Below are 12,151 nucleotides of genomic sequence, written 5' to 3' on the forward strand. Positions count from 1 at the left end.
TTCTTTGAATCTTCCCATTTGATTATCTCAGGAACCCTGTGAGGGAGACAGGGAGCTTAGCATATTGTCCCCATTTGTGTGAGAGAGAGGTTTTAGGAAATTCCTAGCAGAGCTGCTCCTGCCCAGGGCTCTCTTTGGCTCCATGGAACCTACCCTGTTTACCTTTTGGTTTTACATGTCAATCTGTTTTACACCTGGTGTTAAAAAATTATTTTGAAAAAAAAAAAAAAGAAAGTAGATTTTTAACACTTAGAGAAATATAAAAGAAACATAAGCCAAAGATTTTATTTAACTCATTAATTAAGGAGGGAACCAGTAAGATGTTACATATGGCCTGCTCAGAAACGACCTATCAAACAAGGATATTTACAGGCAATTACATAAAGAAATGTTAGGGTTAGATATAAACTGGCTAATGTCTGACAGGCCATAAATCTTAGGGATTATCTGTCCCACTGGACAGAAATTATTTGCATCTCTACTGGGCAAAAATGTGTAAGAGAGTGGGCAACTTCACTAAGTTAGGGACCTTTAGTCAATAGCAAACAATGAAATGAGCTAAATGTATAGCCCCAGAAAAGGGGCCTTGGGTGATGTTAAAAAGATGTGCTACTTTTTTTTCCCCCTTTTTGCCTTATTTCAAAGTGTTGGCTATTTTTATGACACTATTTCTATGACACTATTTCTCAGAGCAGTGATCACTAGGTACAATGCCTTTGTTAGGTTTGTAGAAAGGCGAAGGAGAAACATAAAAAGAAAGAAAGAAAGGATCGATTAAAATACAATCCTACTTCTCCCAGAATGAGTTGCAATTCAGTCGATTATCAGACCTATATTGACCACGGATGTGTAGAACCCTTTGTGAGGCTGTGGGAGCACAGTGCTTCACACAAAACAGTTCCTGCCCTGTGGACCTCACAGTCTAGACAGGGAGACAGACATGTAAACGGTACATTCCAATTCGTTGTGATTAAGGCCAAATAGACATGTGGGAACTGTGCAGGCGCCAGAGAAGGGAGCGGCACCTCCGCCTGGGAGAGTCAAGGCCGCTTCCCAGAGAAGGTGCAGTGGAGCTGTCTTGAAGGCTGGGGAAGGGTTGCCGGTCGGGAAGGACTTGGGCTTGGATAGCCATTCAGGCAGGACGTCAACTACCAACCTGAGAAATAGCATGGGCGTGCATAAAGAGATCTACCTTTGTGGTTATGACAGATTTTAAATTTTCTCCTCAATTCTCATTGCTAGTTGCAGAATTCTAAGATTTTGTGCGGTAGGGCGCGAAGGGGCTATGGAAAAGGGAAGAAGTTGGAGTTTCTTGGGCAAGCTTGCAGAATTTTCTTTAAATATTAGGTCAAATTCTCTATAAAAACCCTATTTAAAACTTTTTGAAAGACTTTGAAGTCCCAGAGAAGCAGGAAGTTAATTAGAGTGGCTTTGATATCTTCGGGTATGTTTTAACAGCTGCTTAAGACAGTTTAAACAATAAGAACTTATGTGGTTTGGGATGTTTCTGTGATAGTCAGCTCCGGCCAGAGTGAAATATCACTGCATCTGAGAGCAACAGCAGTTGGCTTTAATTTTAGGAAGAGTTCAAGCCAAAAAATCTCTCTAAAACCCAAGAGAGGAACTCCTAAAGAGGAAGATTGCTCCCAGAGAATGCATTTGGGGGTAAAAGATGAACTGAGCGGGGGAACAAATAATCTTAACTTGGTTCTCAGAGGAACAAAGGGCACACCCGTTTCTGAATAATTCTTTTAAGGTGGATTTACCCAAGGGTATTTGTTGGCAGCTGCCATTTGTAAAGGAGTCCCAGTGAGGTGGATTAGCATCTATAAGAAATACTTAAATAACACAAAGGGTGCCCAACCAATTTAAATATTCTGGAGATTGGTCATTGTACTTGAATTAACACGTAATTTGTTTTCCTGGTCAGTGCCTCCAGTCTCCTTAATTATTTCCCCAGAGCCTGCTCCTGATTGGATCTTATCCGTGCTGGGGAAGAGCAACTTGAGGATATCCAAGATGAGCAATAAGGAGAGGCCTGTGGAGTGAATTTCAAAAAATTCTGGGCAGCCGAGACCGGTTTGGCTCAGTGGATAGAGCGTCGGCCTGTGGACTCAAGGGTCCCGGGTTCGGTTCCGGTCAGGGGCATGTGCCTTGGTTGCGGGCGCGTCCCCGGTGGGGGGGTGTGCAGGAGGCAGCTGATTGATGTTTCTCTCTCATCGATGTTTCTAGCTCTCTATCCCTCTCCCTTCCTCTCTGTAAAAAATCAATAAAATATATTTAAAAAAAAAAAATTCTGGGCAGGCAGGCCTGCTCTGGAGGCCTGATGTGGGCAGCATGCTACGCTGCTGCTGCTGCTGCTGTGGCTGCTGGTGATGGATAGTGGTGGTCTTGGTGGCAGTGGTGCTGGTGATGATGCTGGTGGTTCTGGTGGCATTGGTGGTGATGATGATGATGCTAGTGGTCTTGGTGGTGATGATGATGCTGGTGGTGTGGGTGGTAGTGGTGGTGGTGATGATGATGATGCTAGTGGTCTCGGTGGTGATGATGATGCTGGTGGTGTGGGTGGTAGTGGTGGTGGTGATGATGATGCTGGTGGTGTGGGTGGTAGTGGTGGTGGTGAAGATGATGCTGGTGGTCCTGGTAGAGTGGTGGTGGTGATGATGGTGCTGGTGGTCTCGGTGGTAGTGGTGGTGGTGATGCTGCTGCTGGTGGTCCTGGTGGCTGCTGCTGGTGGTAATGATGGTGTTGGTGGTCCTGGTGGCTGGTGGTGGTGGTAATGATGGTGCTGGTGGTCTTGGTGGCAGTGTTGGTGGTGGTGATGATTCTGGTGGTCCTACGGTGGTGGTGGTGATGATTATACTGCCTAACTTTTGGAGTACTAAGATTGTACGATAAGCATCCTGCTGGGCATTTACACCCATTCTCATGCATCAGGTATTTCATTTTCAATTTACTGATGAGAAAAGTAGAGCTTAGAGAGCCTCAGTGACTTGCTCATTCATCCATTCATTCACTAAGTCTTTTGCTTCCATTAAGTTCTGTACCTCCTCAAAATCTATACAATAATGCATTGCAGCCTCTTTCTCCCTGTGCAAAAACTGACTAAACCATAGAAGAGGTTTGAAGATAAGTGCGTTTGGTAATGGGCCAACTGTTGACTGACAGGTGACTATATCATCCCATTCAGGAGACAAATTTATCTTCCAAAAATATTGCATGTTATACCAACCTTCCAAGGATTTCCCATTTTCCACAGAATAAAGACCAAATTTTTCTGCCTACATGGTACATGCCAGGCCATTCTGCATGCCCCTTTCGGTGGGAAGGGTTTGAGACCTGATTGAGGCCTTCCTTGCTACTGCAATTGGAGACTGTGTTGTAAAGGATGTTGTTCCTTTCTAAAAAAGTGTCACCACCACATCTTTCCTAGAGAATGCTTGAGTTTATTTGCAAAATGGAATAAAATAAAATGAAAATTGCACATAACACTCACACTGAATCTATTGAGAAACATGCACAAAGATAACCAGTTTTCTTTTTCTTCTTTTAAAAAAAGTATTTTTATTGATTTTTTTTAAGAGAGGGGGGAGATAGAGAAATATCAATTGGCTGCCTCCTGCACATCCCCTACCGGGATTGAGCTTGCAACCCAGGCATGTGCCCTCTCCAGAAACTGAACCAGCAACGTTTTGGTGCACGGGATGATGCTCAACCAACTGAGCCAAATCAGCCATGGCAAGATAACCTGTTTTTTAAAAGTTCCATTTTGGTGTAGTAGTTGAACAAAGAACTTTTAACAGTTAACTCTCTGAGTGGGATACACTTGTAAATGAGGATATTTGGTAAATGCACAGACAAAGACCTAAAACAGTGACCTTTTCTTGATAAATTATTGTCCTCAAACTAAGTTGTTTTTGCTCTATCTATCATCTATCTATCTATCTATCTATCTATCTATCTATCTATCTATCTATCTATCTATCATCTATCTGCATTTTTACTTCTCTATAAAAAACACAAGTGCATGGATGGCCTGTCCAAACCCAGTGGGGTACAAAAGATGCATAAGAAAAATTCATATAGAAAACATGATGTGAGTAATCTCCTTTCTTAAAGAACAGTCACTTCCCATACAGAGAAGTGGGCTATGACAAGGTGTTCTAGAGCTCAGTGGTTGCCATACACAAGGGGAGGCACAAAAAATAAGGGAGAAGAGGAGCATGTCAGGGGAGGCAGGTTCTCAGGGAGCCTTTAATGATTACTAACTGGGGAATGTTCCTCAAGGGGTCTTCATTTTCTCCAATTTTATAGCTCATGGTAGGTTCTGACTCCTTTCTCTGATCTATTGAGGCACAAATTTGAGTGGAAAATTTTGCCTAAGAGTCACATGTTGTCTCTGGAAAATAGAGCTTAGTCTTCTTTCCTTTGGACTTAGGTTTGGCTTTATCTTGTTTTCATTGGTCCTTGAAGTGCCACCTACAACCTAGAGATGAATGCTCCAACAGTGTGGCATTGCTTCGTGGCAAGCAAAGTGAATTCTGTGCACTGCAGTATGCGCACCCTCTCACATTTTTAGCTGGTCCCAAGTCTCTTGCCTGAGAGCCCACACCAGCAGCGACATGTTAACAATTAGCTAGTGGCTAACGTGGGTGCTTTTGCTTCCAAAAGCTATAAAGAATAGGCGCTTCTGTATGCAAAAGGATACTCTACCTTTTCCACTCCAGTCATCTAACTTAAGAATTCTAGTGTTTCCAAATTTCCAACAGATATTAATCTTTGGGATTCAACGATGAGAAATCAGTACTCCCAAGAATTCTTAAAAATACCCCCAATCCTAAGTTATTATTAAAATACCTCAACATTTTTCAGATTCTTTACTTACTATCATGGATACCTAAGAAAATGTATTTAATAAATAAAAGCCATTAAGTTTAGTAGTATTTGCAAAGAACTGTAGCCTATTGCAAATATTCAAATGCTTGAAAATGCCAGCAAATATCATTGGGTAGTATCTGAATAACGTAACATTGGATCTTCAAGCTAGGCTGACAGCATAACACAGAATCTCATGTTGAAACTGCCAATTTAAGGACTTGTTTTACTTCCAAATTTTTTTACTCTTTAGTATACCTCTAATAGGATTTTATTTATAAAGTACAGTATATATGCATACTAGTATATATTTATTAATATTACTTCCTTTTTTTCCCAAAAATGATTCACCATTGACAGCCAGCAGGACCATGAACACACACTTACAACATGATGACAGCGACAGGCAAGATCAACTGATTGGATCGGGGCAGCCTCCCTTCCACGGGTGCCTGTCCCACTTCCCTGAAATGTTGGCATCAGCCCTGGGCTGCACATGCCAGCTGTTCTGCTTTTGCTTTCTACTTGGTGTCAGTAGATTTCTTCAAACCAGCAATGTCTCTCTGTGATTGCTAGGCTGCAGTTCTCATGGTGTAATTATAATAATTTCCCCCCATTTTCTCAATTTCTTGACCAAATTTTCTTGGGATTTGAAATTCAGAAAAACCATCTTAATTTTAGAGATATGCTGGGAAGGATTTCCCTCCTGGAAAGGATCACTCTTTCTGGTAGTAATCCAGGACATCGCCACCATTCAAAATGGGGACCGAGGAGCTGTCCACGCAAAAATCCCCAGGAGCTCATGGTGGATTGCCACCACCGCCACTATTCAGTGGTGTTTGTGGGTCTTCCTCCGGCAAAGGCCCCTTTAAAAATGTGAAAGCTGAACCACAGCAGGCAGGGGGCAGTTATAACTGAAATGGGTTAGCATAGAGCCGTGGTTGGCAAACTGCGGCTCGCGAGCCACATGTGGCTCTTTGGCCCCTTGAGTGTGGCTCTTCCACAAAATACCACAGCCTGGGCGAGTCTATTTTGAAGAAGTGGCATTAGAAGAAGTTTACGTTTAAAAAATTTGGCTCTCAAAAGAAATTTCTTTTTCTTTTTCTTTTTAAAAATATATTTTATTGATTTTTTTGCAGAGAGGAAGGGAGAGGGATAGAGAGTTAGAAACATCGATGAGAGAGAAACATCGATCAGCTGCCTCCTGCACACCCCCCACTGGGGATGTGCCCGCAACCAAGGTACATGCCCTTGACCGGAATCGAACCTGGGACCCTTCAGTCCATAGGCTGACGCTCTATCCACTGAGCCAAACCAGTTTCAGCTCAAAAGAAATTTCAACCATTGTACTGTTGATATTTGGCTCTGTTGACTAATGAGTTTGCTAACCACTGGCCTAGAGCATCCACCTGGGAGACCTGTAAGTCTTTGATGAACATGGCTGCATGGGGCCATGTTGAAGACCTAGATGTTGGCTACCTCATTTTCTCCTGGGGTGTAGCATAAAGATATATAGTAAAAGGTAAGCGTGTCAGACCACCTGAGGTGAAATTCTGTCATTAACTAACACTGAGAAAGTTGCATGCCTTCTCTAGACCTCAGTTTTCATGTCTGTATTGATTTCACAGAGTTGGTTAAATGAAATAATGCAAATTACAGTGCCCTGGCACATGCTGACTATGAACTAAGCAGAACCTAGGATTGTATTTTTTTTCTTCATAGGATTATTGAGAGTGCATGTTGCCAGTACTTTCATTCATTGTTCAGAGGTCTGGGTGCCTGCAGCTAGGTGATGGGCAGTGCTGGTTATGGTTCAGAGCCCTGCCAGGTGTCTTGGCACTGTACGTTTCTAAAATGCTGTTGCTATTTAGTTGACGCCCTCAAAGTAAATCCTAAACATGGTGTCAGGAAAGGACCTCATGTCTGATAACTCTTCATCTTGACACAACATAGTATTTCGGGGGGTGGAGGAGCTTTGGACTTGAGTATTGCACACACCGGCAGGGGACGGCCTAAAGAGATGCAGGTCTAGGCATCTTGAAACTTCCCACCCAGGGTAGGGCAGGCCACTGGGGTGTTTGGTCTATGCTCCTCTCTCACATTTTAAGCTGTGGGTGCAGGTTTTATAAGAGAAAGGGCTGCCTGGGAAGAGTTTGTCTTTCTGAATTTGTCTCAAAAGATGGAGGAATTCTCAGATACGGTCACACAATCTGATGTCAAGGACCCCTTGAGCAGATTTGTTATAGGAAAGTCAGTAAGCAGTTGACATTAGAGTGTAGTAGAAGGTTCTATGTTAAGAGCATTAGTGCAGACTTTATCACATTTAGGGTTAAAAACATTAAAAAAAGATATTTTTGTTGATTTAAGAGAAGAAGAGGGAGGGAGGGAGGGAGGGAGAGAGAGATATCAATGATGAGGGCAAATCACTGATCGGCTGCCTCCTGCATGGCCCCCTACTGGGGATTGAGCCTGAAACCTGGGCATTTGCCCTGATTGGTAACTAACCCTGACCTCCTGGTTTATAGGTGGATGCTTAACCACTGAGTTACACCAGCTGGGTGAAAAAAACACACCTCAATTTTCTTCTTTTACTAGCTGTGTGACTTTGGGTGAGTTACTTATTATCTCTCATGTTGTGTTTCCTCGGTTATAAATGGGATAATAATTGTACTTACCTCATAAGGTTATCTTGAGTATTAAATAAAATAATATATGTAGAAAGCTGTCAAAACAGATCCTGGAACACAATAAACACTCAAGAAATATTAGCTACTTTTCATTAGTACAGTTGAGTCAAGGTGTACAAATATTCCTCACCATACTCAACTGCTGCATTCTTGAATAGATAAAAATTTTCTCATAAAAAATATGGTAAAGAAGGAATTGAGAAGAGTTTAGTCATTCATGACATAATTTTCCATTATCCTGGCCTAGATTCACACAGCATGTGTTTCTGGACATGGACAGACAGCAAGAGAGGTGGGTGGGTGGATTGTGGAGCAGGGTGGAGTCACTACATTGGAGCAGAAGGACCCGCTGTGTTAGATGTGGAAGAGCAAGGTGTAGGTGGTGGGGACGCCTTCCCAGCGCCAGGAGAGGTTGATGGCTGGACACTCTTCTTTGGGCTTTTCTTGTTGGTTAACTTATTCCAACCTGTTTAACTTACTCCAGTCCTGGTCTAGTTAAATCATGAGACTTTTAAAAGAGACTCTTTAGTAGTCTCTCATGAATCAGGCTTTTTAAAAGCTCCCCAATCCACTGCCTGTACCATCTTGCTGGCAGGAAAAGTCTTTGCAAAGGTCAAGTTTACCAGTAGCTGATCCAATAAATACCAGTGATGAGATTTCAGGGGATACAAATGTCACTTTTCACAGGGGACTAGGTAGAAAATTATTCTTCAGGAATGTTCTGAACAGAGACTGACAGAGCTGGAAACTCCAGAAAGACCTCCTGTTCTGATCCATTAGCTTTTAAAATGAAATAGAAAGAAATGTGAAACTGGAAGTTCTCAGAATATGTCATGAACACTGCTGAACTATGCTTACGACTCCTAAAGAATGTGCAATCAGCAGTCTCTGGTTCTCGACAGCTTTTAGGCGCCTTCCCTGATCATGGTGGACTTCGCCCCCAGAAGGACATTTGGCTTTCTAGCACCCGTGTATTTTGTGTGACCTCCCCCTTCCTGGAACAATTTTTGACTTCATGCATGCATGATTAATAGTCAAATCACAATGACAACAGCGCCTATTTTGAGGGCCTTCAATGTGTCAGGCATATCACTGGATATTTAGCTTACATTATTTTCTTTAATTCTCAAAACCAATTAAATATCATTATCTCAAGTTTAGAAATAAGGATATTGAGGTTAGGAGAAGGTCATTCATTTGCCGCTGAAGTGAATGGAATTGAGAATCAAACCTGGGTCTGTTTGAATCTAAGGCCTTTACCTGCTAAACAGCAGCTCAAGTAGACGTGGCATAGCATCAATGCCTCATTTTGTAGATGTGCGTGCCAGGTGACTCTCTCGTCTTGATGCCAGCCATGCCCTGACAATTTATGCTGATCACAAATCTCTCTTGTTTTGTCTTCTCATACAGGTATGCCCTTATTTCTGGCCCCCCCCACCCCACTGTATGCAGCACTCGTGCCTTGAGTTCAGGATACATGTTTTTCGGTTGGCATTATAGTCTTGTAGTTATTGGCTAAGAACTTGACCCTGGAATCAGATTCAAACCACAGCCCTACTACTTACTAAGTCTGTGACCCTGGGAAAGTTGCCTAATTGCTCTCAATTTTTGTATCTGTAAAGTGGGGATAGTAACATCACCTAACTCACAGGTGAAGATTAAATGAAGTAAATTGCTTAGAAGAGCAAATGGTTCAAGTTAGCTGCTTAATAGAATTATTCAAACTTGGAAGAGTTCACTGAATGTTAATTATAGCTAACAACATAATACAATTAGACACTGCCCAGTACAATCTCTAGTCTCCTGACTTTGGTTCAATTCTTTAACAATCATGAGTGCTTACTATATGTCACACACTGTACAAAGGGGCATGGAAACAGAGAAGAATAAAATCCTCAGGAAATGTATGGCATTGTGGGTAGTCAGACATATAAACAGATCCCTTCGACTTACTCTACTAAGAATGCAGGATTTATTAGGAGTCTGGAGAGAGGTACAGTGATTAACCTGCCTGTGCAAGGAAGGAAGAGCAGGAGCCAGTTACATGCAGAAAGATGCAAGAGGATTTCTAGGCAGAAGAGACCATGCAGAAAGACACAAAGGTGGAAAACAATAATGTGGATGAGAGGACCTATGAGCAATTTGCTGATGTTAGAATATATAATTTAAGCTAGGAAATGAGCTGGGAACAAATGTGAAGCTATGGACTTTATTCTGCAGGTCATGGTGGAGTCACTTTAGTGGGTGTGTTCAAGAAGAGTGGTCGGATTGGAGCAGGGGGATTAGGTGGAAGGCTATGGAGAGACAAATGGTCCAAACTAGAGCAGTCAAAGCAGGATGGAGAGGAAGGGGTGCATTAGAGGAATATTCAAGGGGTGAGCTGCAGGGCCTGTAGCTGAATGGAGATGCTCCAGTAAACCCTGAGTTGACATGCCCCTCCTGTGGGAGTTCTCCTTTTAGAGGATAATTCTTTTCCTATGTTTTCAGAAGGATCCATTAGACCATTAATTGTATAGGCTCCTAATGTCCATTAGAGAAACTGCCTGAGAAGTTGAAGCCAGCTCTAAGAAGTCAGCTTTAAAAAAGATAGCAGAGATATGATAGCACTCAGGGTCTCCACATCTCTTTGTCCCAATCTGTAAAGTGGTACTTGTCCCATTGGATAGACATAAGGATTAAATTAGCCAAAGCTTTAATAACAGTGCCCACCATCAAGCAAGCCCTCAAAATAGGAAAGCTGCTGTCAGTATTGTTGTTGTGACTGATACTCACTTTATAGCACAGCCTCATGAATATGGCTACCTCAGTTCCAACCCAAACTCTATGAAATTGAAAAAAACACAACAACTTAATTTCATTAAGCCTCAGTTTCTCATCTGCAAAATGGGAACAATGATAGACAATTTAAAAAGTACCTATCTTGCCCAGCTAGCATGGCTCAGTGGTTGAGAGTCGTCCTATGAACCAGGAGGTCACGGTTCAATTCCCAGACAGGGCACATGCCCAGGTTGTGGGTTTGATCCCCAATGTGGGGCATGCAGGAGGCAGCTGATCAATGATTCTCTCCCATCATTGATGTTTCTCTCTCTCTCTTTACCTCTCCCTTCCTCTCTGAAATCAATAAAAAATATAAATAAATAAATAAATAGATAAATAAATAAATAAATAGTACCTATCTCATAGGCTTGTGGGCAGACTGAATGGAATGTGTACCAGACATGTAGCCCAGATCCTGGCATAAAATAAAAAGCTAGGAAATGTAAGCTACTGCTGTATTTCTTATTGTACGCTAGGTATTTTTTGTGTATGTGATATTTCATTTTCCCCTGCATCCAGTACAGTAGGTGATATGTTTTCCATATTAAAAATGAAGAGATTGAAGCATGGGGAGGTTAAATGCTTTGTCCAAAGTCATCTAACAGAGCTGATACAAGCTATTCCATTTAGGACTCTGATTGGATGTAGGGGAAACACTGAAGGAGAATCAAAGATGATTTTAGTTTTGTTGTTTCCCTGAACAACTATATAAATGGAAACCTGGATGAGGAACAGAATTTAAATGGGGGTTGTGTGCATCAGTACATTCGTGTGTTTGTATACGTATGTGTGTGTGCCTGTGTGTTTGTGAGAGAGTGAGACCGACAGAGATAGAATCCAAGACTTCAGTTTTGGATATGTTAAGCTTGTGATGTCTTACAGACATCTTTGTGGTATATTAACGAAATAGTTGATTATACAACCCTGTCTTTAAGGAAGTCTGGAATGGAGATAGGAATCTGGCAGTTGTCAGCACAGAGATGGTATTTAAAGTCATGTGAATGGATGAGATTTACCAGAGCAGGAAAGTATAGAAATGGAAGAGCAAAAGGCCCAGGCCTAAACCAAACCCAGAGCATGTCAACCTTTAGAGGCAAGAAGAGGAATAATTGCTATAAAATGCACAAGAAGGAATGGCCAGTGGGGAGAACCAGAAGGCAAAACACTGCCAAGAAAGTGGGCATCCTGGGTCTACCTTACTTTTGCATGGCACATTGGTGCTATATGTCACCCATTTGGCACTATGGTATATCCTGCATTGGGGGTTATTTCTCTTTTTGTGTATTGGACACTTTCTTTCTGTGTTGAGACCTCTGGTCCCCAGGGACTGGGGTTCTGTCTGTCCTTTGGAATTCCCCATAGCAGGCATGGCACTTGACCTTGAGGTGATACTCCATAATGTTTGGCAATGATGATCTGTGCTCACTGTGGTCACAGAAAAAAGATGGTGTTCAGCAAAAGATAGCTGGTTTGGAAAAATGAAAAAAATGGAAAGTGTGCTCAATCCCAGGTTGAAAGGCTCATTGAACACCAGAATGAAATACATTATCTGACCAAAGGGAAGACTTTTTAGGAGTAATTTTAAGAGCATGAGTTGGCTGTAGCTCATAAGACCTAATATAAGCCAGACAGATTAAAGAAAAGATGGTTCAGAATCTAAGAATTTCATTGAGTTGGGGTTCAGGTGGGGAGGGTAGCTTTGACCAGAAACAGAAGCTGAACAGGAAAGAACAGAGTGTTCTCAGAGCTGGGATGAGCTCATGGTGGCTGCT

Source organism: Cnephaeus nilssonii, assembly GCF_951640355.1.
Source record: "Cnephaeus nilssonii genome assembly, chromosome: 16".
Classification (NCBI taxonomy): domain Eukaryota; kingdom Metazoa; phylum Chordata; class Mammalia; order Chiroptera; family Vespertilionidae; genus Cnephaeus; species Cnephaeus nilssonii.